Consider the following 9,208-nt stretch of genomic DNA (forward strand, 5'->3'; position numbering starts at 1 on the left):
AGAGAGTGAGCATCAGCAATTAAAACAGAATAATACTGGCATAAATACAGAAAGACAGGCACATAGTAGGGAACAGAATAGAGGGCTCAGAAATAAACACACACATACAGTCAACTAATCTTTGGTCAGGGTACCAAGGATACACAAAAGGTAAAGATAGTCTCTTCAATAAATGTTGTTGGGAAAAGTGGGTCTCCACATGCAAACGAATAAAACTGAACTCCTATCTTACACTGTACATAAAATTTAACTAAAAATGGATTAAAGACTTAAACATAAAGCTCCTAGAAGAAAACACAGGGGAAAAACTTCTTAACATTGGCCCTACGATGATTTATGAATATGACACCAAAAGCACAAGCAATAAAAGCAAAAATAGGTGAGTGGGGATATATCAAACTAAAAAGCTTCCCTACAGCAAAGGAAACAATCAACAGAAGAAAAAGAAAAACATGAAATGGGAAAAAAATATTTGCAAACCATATGTTTGATACAGGATTAACAGTCAAAATATATAAGACACTTATCTACAACTTCATAGAAAACAAACAACCAACCTGGTTTAAAAATGGGCGAAGGGCTTGAATAGATATTACTTCAGAGAAAATATAGAATGACCAACAGTTATATAAAAAGATGCTCCCTATCACTAATCACTGGGGAAATGTAAATCAATTGCACAACGAGCTCTCATCTCACACTCATTAGAATAGCTATTATCAAAATAGTGTTATCAAAGATATGAAGAAAGTCAAACCATTTACACTGTTGTTGGAAATACAAAATGTTGAAACTTCTGTGGAAAAGAGTATGGAGTTCCTCAAAAAATTAAAAATAGAACTACCATATGATCTAATAATTCTGCTTCTGGGTGTGTATTCAAGGAAACTAAAACCAGAATCTCAAAGAGGTATCTGTACTCCCATATTAATTATAGCATTATTTACATAAAAAAGATATGGAAGCAACATAAATGTTCACGGCAGAAGTATGGATACGGAAAATTTGGTATATATGTAGAGTGGAATATTTTTCAGCGTTATAAATGCAGGAAATCCTGCCATTTGTGACAACATGGATGAACTTCAAGACATCATGCTAAGTAAAATAAACCAGTAATGGTAAAACAAATACCACATGATGCCACTTCTATGATAAATTTGAAATACTCAAACAAATAGATGCATATAATAGAAAGGTGACTGCCAGAGGGTGGAAGCAGGTGGAAGGAGAAGGAAATAGGGTAATATTATATAAAGAGCACAAAGTTTCACTTATGCAAGATGAATAAATCCTTAAGGTCTACTATGAAGCATAGTGTCTATAGTTGACAATATTGTATTGTACATATAAAGGTTACTAAGACTGTGGATCTTAAGTATTCTAATCACACACAAAATAATAATAGCAATAAATAAACAGGGTGTAAACAGATGATAGATATGTTTATGGCATAGATTTGGGTCATGGTTTCATAGGTTTATACTTATCTCTGGACTCATCAAGTTGTATAAATTATATATGGCTGTATGGCTTTTTGGATTTCAATCATACCTCAATGAAAGAGTTTAAAAGTAAAATAAAATATCCACTCAAATAATATGTATAGCCACCAAATATCCAAAAGACTTTGACTATATAGATTATAATATTGTTAATTATATGAATAATTAGTAATAAATTCATAATTTAAAATCATCTACCCCTGTTAAAGAGAAGGTAGAAGTAAAATATAGAATTAGAAAGTTTGATGGAGAATGGGCCTTCTTGTACTTAACTGGACACAGCTCAATACTTGATTTATTTTCTTGTAGAATGAGTTTTTTAAAAAGACATGTGAAATTGTATTAGGAAGACTGAATATAAATTATTACATATGATTTGCCTAAACACACACATACATACACACACACACACACACACACACAGAGAAAAATCCAAGTAGAAAAAGTCCTATTTAGCAAGCTGAAAGTATGATTTTAGCAGAAATAATTCAGCAACGATAGTAACCAAATCCCTTTAAAAGGATTTAAGCAGACATTAAAAGACAGAGAAGCACAACTCACCACTTTGCAATTTTGCATCAAATTGTGTGAAGCAATATGCAGAGAACTGATAAGCAAATGAGTAAAAATAGTAAACAAATAAGAGTAAACAGCTTAATATATTTTTTTCTGATAAAACTAGCCAAAGTATTCCCAATATGAAATTCCTCAGGTGCCTTCATGGAAGTATGCACGTAAGCTCGAAAGTGAGAGGTGCTGAATGACCCAATGATAATCTGATTAGTACAAAAATGTGTCAATCATGGAATAATTCACCTGCTTTGGCTGTTAATGTTAGTGAATTTCCCTTTAACAAAATGAAATATTGATGCATTTTAATATTAACATAAATTAATTCCCTTCTTAATTTGAGTAGAGAAATTCTTAATATGAAGCCACACTGTGAATAAAACATAACATTAAAGAATATAGTATTAAGTACAATAGTTTATTTGTTTCAAGAATAAAATAATCTATTACTTTCTGAATAGTTTATATACCACCACTCTTTTAAGAGAACTTTTACACAACTTAACTGTATTTATTTCAAGGTGTTTACTGGGATATTCTTTAAAAGTAAAATGTTACACTGAACTCAAAATATGTCTTTGAATGTAATTTATCCAAATAAATATTATATTATACACCATGAGAGGAGATGAAAATATGTGGTAGATTGAGACAATTGACTATTTTATTTGCTAAAAAGATACAAATTTTTGATACCCTTCATAACATGAATGAATATTCCAAATTTTAGGCTTGGTTAAAAAAGTTGGAACCAGAAGATTCCATATGGTATGCTTCTGAAGTATATGAGCATGGGTTGGTAAGGAAGGGCAGGGGGGACATGGTTCAAATGGTTCAAAATTTTTATGGGCCATTTTGTGAGAAAGAAGAAGTAGCTGGGCTTCTCTTGGATCTATAGCTGCTTCAGTGACCCTACTGGGCTTCCTAGCAGTGGCCTAGCAGAAAAATAAAAAAATATGTACATGTATTCAGGTAACCAGAGATGAGAATTATGAGCCTATTGAAATACCATCAGAAGGCTATGGAACGGTGCTGCTGCCCACGGTTACAGTTCAGTTTCCAGGGGCATGTGGGCTTCCCTACAGGATTCCAGTGTCCCAGGGTATTAGGGGTGTCTGCTGACATGTCCAGGGATAAAATATTATAGAGGAATCCTTTTGATATCAATTGTATATTATTGATTTGTCAAATTAGGCTAACAGCAGTTCACTTTCAACCACTCAATATTTCAACCCTTCATGTAACAAAACTTATAAAATCCCATTAGCTCTTCTTTTTTTTTTTTTTTTTTTTTTTTTTTTTTTTTTTTTTTTTGAGACTCTGTCTCATCTTGAATTGTAGCTCCCACAATTTCCACATGTTGTGGGAGGGACCCAGTGGGAGATAACTGAATCATGGGGCAGTTTCCCCATACTGTTCTCAAAGTAATGAACAAGTCTCACCAGATGTGATGGTTTTATAAGGGGAAATCCCTTTTGCTTGTTTTCATTCTCTCTTGCTACTGCCAGGTAAGAAGTGCCTTTAGCCTTCTGCCATGATTGTGAGACCTCTCCAGCCACATGGAACTGTGAGTCCATTAAACTACTTTTTCTTTATTTTTAAAATACTCAGTCTTGGGTATGTCTTTATCAGCAGCCTGAAAACAGATTAATACAGTAAATTGGTACCAGTAGAGTGGGGTGCTTCTGTGAAGATACCCAAATCTGTTACAGTGACTTTGGAACTGGGTAACAGGCAGAGATTGAAACAGTTTGGAGGACTCAGAAGAAGACAAGAAAACAGAAGAGAGTTTGGAATTTCCTAGAGACTTGTTGAATGGCTTTGACTAAAATACTAATAATGAGATGGACAATAAAATCCAGGCTGAGGTGGTCTCAGATGGAGATGAGGAACTTCTTGGGAAGTGGAGTAAAGGTGACTTGCTATATTTTAGCAAAGAAACTGGTGGCATTTTGCCTCTGCCCTAGAGATTTGTGAAACTTTGAACTTGAGGGAGATGACTTAGACTATCTGGCAGAAGAAATTTCTAAGTGCCAAAGCATTCAAGAGATAACTTGGGTTCTGTTAAAAGCATTCAGCTTTAAAAGAGAAATAGAGTATAAACATTTGGAAAATTTGCAGCCTGACCATGCAATAGAAAAGAAGCACCCATTTTCTAAGGAAAAATTCAAGTCTCCTGAAGAAATTTGCATAAGCAACGAGGTGCCAAATGTTAATCAATAAGACAATGAGAAAAATGTCTCCAGGGCATGTAAGAGCTATTTGTGGCAGCCCTTCCCATAATAGGCCCAGAGGCCTAGGAGAAAAAAGAATGGTTTTGTGAGCTGGGCCCAGGACCCGCCCTGCTGTGTACAGACTATGGACTTGGTGCCCTGCATCCCAGCCACTCTAGCCATGGCTAAAGGGGGCTAAGGTACAGCTCCGGCCGTGGCTTCAGAGGGTGCAAGTCACAAGCCTTGTCAGCTTCCATGTGGTGTTGAGCCTGCGGGTACACAGAAGCCAAGAATTGGGGTTTGGGAACCTCTGCTTAGATTTCAGAGAATGTATGGAAACACATGGACATCCAAGCAGATGTTTGCTGCAGGGGTGGGGCTCTCATAAGGAATTCTGCATGCCCCCAATGCTGGCTGGGGAAATTTGATATATGTTGTCAACTATTCTGTAGATAACTACAGAAAAAGGGATAAAACAGATATTTTATTAGTCATAAAAGTGAAAAGAGCAGTCCTGAAAACATCTGCTTTAACAGTGTTGGGTCTCCCATGGAAAACAATTGAACAGGATCTGAAAGAATATTGCAGTACCTTCAGAGAAATTCTTATGGTGCAGGTCAAGAAGGATGTCAGAACTGGCTATTCAAAGGGACTTGGCTTTGTTCATTTTATAAAATATGAAACCCAGGTGAAAGAATGTCACAGCAACATAAGACAGATAAATGATGGTGTGGCTGTACGCTTCCTAATTCTAAGCAAACCCTGAATGAGATTTTGAGAAGCAAAAATATGTTTGTTAGGTGTTGTACACAGAAGATGAATTCTGATAAACTTCAGCAGTTCTTTTGTCATTGCAGAGACGTGATAGATGTCTTCATTCCCAAACCATTCAGGGACTTTGCCTTTCTTACATTGCAGATGATTAGCTTGTGCAGTCTCTTTGTGGAGAGGACTTGATTATTAAGGGAATCAGCATACATATATCCAATGCAAGTGTAAGCACAATATCAGTAGACAGAAAGAGGTGGAAGATTTGGTGGTAATCCAGGTATCTTTGGGAATCAGAGAGGTTTAGTAACTGTAGTGGGAGTGGAGCAGACCTGAGAAACAACCAAGGTAGAACATGGAGGGTTCTATGAATGAACTACAGGCTCAGGCAGTGGTTTTAATTGAGACTTCAGCTCAAGCATGGATTCTAAGCCTTCTGGCTGAAAAATGCAGACATGGGAGTTATGGTTTGTTGGGATAGAATGGTGGGATTACAAATTTTTCTAAACTCATGGTAAGTATACATAAAATACATATGTACTAAAAACTTTCAAATTTGGTTTGTCTAATGTGGAGCATATTGACCAGTATTTTTAACATTTTTCTTTAAAAAAAAAAAAAAAAGAGAGGAAGAGCTGGCCGGGCGTGGCGGCTCATGCCTGTAATCCCAGCACTTTGGGAGGCAGAGGTGGATGGATCACGAGGTCCAGAGATCGAGACCATCCTGGCTAACACGTTGAAACCCTGTCCCTACTAAAAAATACAAAAAAAATAGCCAGGTGTGGCGGCAGGCACCTGTAGTCCCAGCTACTTGGGAGGCTGAGGCAGGAGAATGGCGTGAACCCAGGAGGTGGAGCTTTCAGTGAGCTGAGATCAGGCCACTGCATTCCAGCCTGGGCGACGAGAACCTCTGCTAGGGCAGTGTGGAAAGGAAATGTGGGAGGGAGTCCCACATTGAGTGCCTGCTGGGGCACTGCCTAGTAGAGCTGTGAGGAGAGGCCCACCATTCTCCAGACCCCATAATGGTAGATCCACTGACAGCTTGCATTGTGCCCCTGAAAAAGCCACAGACACTCAATGCCAGCCTGTGAAAGCAGCCTGGAGGGAGGCTGTAGCCTGCAAAGTCACAGGGATAGAGCTGAACAAGACTATGTGAACCCACCTTTTGCATCAGCTTGACCTGAATGTGAGACATGGAGTCAAAGGAGATCATTTTGGAGCTTTAATATTTGACTGCCCTGTTGGATTTTGGGCTTGCATGTGGCCTTTAGTCACTTTGATTTGGCCCATTTTTCCAATTTGGCGTGGGTATATTTATCCAAATGCCTGTACTCCATTGTATGTGGGAAGTAACTAACTTGCTTTTGATTTTACAGGCTCATAGGTCAAAGGGACTTGCCTTGCCTTGGATGAGACTTTGGACTGTGGACTTTTAAGGTAATGCTGAAATTAGTGAAGACTTTGGAGGACTGTTGGGAAAGCATGATTGGTTTTGAAATTTAAGAACATGAGATTTGAGAAAGGCAAGATGTGGAATGATATGGTTTGACTGTGTCTCCTACTAAGTCTCACCTTGAACTGTAGCTCCCATAATTCCTACATGTTGTGGGCAGGACCCAGTGGGAGATAATTGAATCACAGGGCAGTTTTCCCCATCGTGTTGTGGAGGTAGTGAATATGTCTCACTCGATCTAAGGGTTTTATAAGGGGAAAACTCTTTTGCTTGGTTTCGGTCTCTCTTGCTGCCCACCATGTAAGAAGTGTCTTTTGCCTTTTGCCATGGTTGTGAGGCATCCTCAGCCCTGTGGAACTGTCCATTAAATATCTTTTTATAAATTACCCACACTTGGGTATGTCTTTATCAGCCGCATGAAAATGAACTATTACACCCTCATATACAAAAGTTCAATATGAAGCCTTCATTTAATCTCTGCAGTTAATCTCATTTCAAATGTTTCTGGAAGAAGTACTTCATTGAAGGTAGTACTGTACATTTTTTGCCATAGGTATACTTCTGTTTACACGCTTTCTCATTCAATAATTTGTCATCATGCATCACAGGCTGGATCTTTGACAGTGGGTGCCCCATTTTTAACCATTACTGTTTATTTCATGGAGTTGTATCAATGCTATGGATGCAAGGCTCTGACATGGAAGCAGAAAGCTTTTTGAAGGTTTGCAACTTTGTGTGTGATTGATGGTGATGCCAAGGCATGAAAAGCTAGTATGAGCCAGAAAAGGAGAGCACATGCAAAGACTTAGTGGAGCATAATGGATACTTTTTAACTTGGTGAGATATGTATCTCTAACTTGTGGCTTTTTTGAGAGAGTGTGCAGAAAGCAATGATAGCAAATAATGTATGAAAATGTTTTGTGTTCAAAGGACATCCACATCTGTTGGAAAACTTTAAGTGAAACTTAAACTTAAAGTGACTTTTGTTCTTATATAAACCACATTAGTTAAATGCGATAAGTGAAACCATACGCGTATTCCCCCTACCGCTTTGTCAAGTTCTGTGAATGCTATATGGTGTGTGTTCCTTTCTATTACTGATATGTAATTTTGTTAATGCGAACTGAAGCTGTTGGGAGAACACTGAGAACATGGACTGAGTTTGTGTGCTTTGCAGGAGTACTTGGAAGTGGAATTCGTGAGTGAGGTCAGGCATCTCAAAAAAGGGTTGAAGTTCTAATGTCTGTTAGCTACCTATAATATTGGTGCTTGCTGCAGTTCTGTGTCCCGTGCTTGAATGCTTTTTATAAGAACTGTCAATGTTGAAAATTCTTAAATAAAACTGATTTAAATAAGAAATAAAATATTTATGGATACATAATAGTTCTACATTTTGGGGGGTACATGTGATATTTTGATACAATCTTATGTGTAATAATTAAATTAGGGTAATTGGGATATCCACCACCTCAAATATTTATCATTTATTTGTGTTGGGAACATTCCCATTTTGCTTCTCTAGTTCTTTTGATGTATACAATAAATTGTTGTTAACTGTGGATATCCTATTGTGCTATAAAACACTAGATATGGTTCTTTTTATTTCCCTGTATATTTCTTAGTCATTAACTAACCCCTCTTTATACCCTTTTCCCATTACCCTTCCTGGCTTCTGGTAACCATCGTTCTACTTCCTGCCTCCATAAGGTTAATTGTTTTAGCTCCCATATGTGAGTGAAAATATGTGATATTTGTCTCCGTGTGTGCCTGCATTATTTTACTGAACATAATGTCTTCCAGTTCCATCCATGTTCCTGCAAATGACAGGATTTCCTTCTTTTTAGCTGAATAATATTTCATTGTGCATATGAACCATATTTTCTTTTTCCATTTATCCACTGATGGACACTTTGTTTTATTCCATATTGTGTCTATTGTGAATAGTGCTGCAATAAACATTGGAGTGGAGATATTTCTTTTATATACAGAGGTAACATTTTATATTGTTATGAACTGAATTTTATTGAGTATGGGTTACACAGAAAAATGAGCATTTCAAACTTCATCTAAGAGCACACTGAAGATCTGTGCATTACACTTAACATATATAAGTGCTAATAAGAAATAAAGTGCATCCAACTAGAGTTGAACCTTGAACAACGTGGGTATTAGGGTTGCTGAACTTATGTAGTCAAAAACCCACACATAACTTTTGATTTCCCAAAAGCTTAACTGCTAATAGCCTGCTGATCACCAGAAGCCTCATTGAAAACAATGAAGTCAATTAACACAGATTTTGTATTTCATATGTAATATGCATTAACTGTATTCTTACAATTAAGTAAGCTGTAGAAATGTTGCTATAAAAATAAAAAAAGAAAATCATAAAAAAGAAAAAATATATTATTTACTGTTTATCAAGTTGAAGCAGATCATCCTAAAGGTCTTCCTCCTCATCATCTTCACACTGAGTAGGCCGAGGAGGAAGACTAGAAGGTTTGGTCTTGTCTCAGATGTGGCAAAGGCAGAAGGAAATCCATGCATAAATTGTCCTGTACATTTCAAACCCATGTTGCTCAAGAAAAAAGTATACATGTAAAGGAATACTAAGTCATAAGCAAATACCTAAATGTAAAATGACTAAAAGCAAATATTACTGTAAGTTTGATACTCTCTGCAATATTGTTTAGCAATCATAA

The 9,208-nt window shown here is 36.9% G+C and overlaps 1 pseudogene; it reads left to right on the forward strand.

Moving 5' to 3' along the window:
• The first annotated feature begins 2,203 nt into the window (after nucleotides 1–2,203).
• Nucleotides 2,204–7,228, forward strand: LOC115897037 (annotated as a pseudogene).
• Nucleotides 7,229–9,208: the final 1,980 nt, after the last annotated feature.

The sequence above is a fragment of the Rhinopithecus roxellana genome, chromosome 4 (assembly GCF_007565055.1).
Source record: "Rhinopithecus roxellana isolate Shanxi Qingling chromosome 4, ASM756505v1, whole genome shotgun sequence".
In the NCBI taxonomy this organism is placed as follows: Eukaryota; Metazoa; Chordata; class Mammalia; order Primates; family Cercopithecidae; genus Rhinopithecus; species Rhinopithecus roxellana.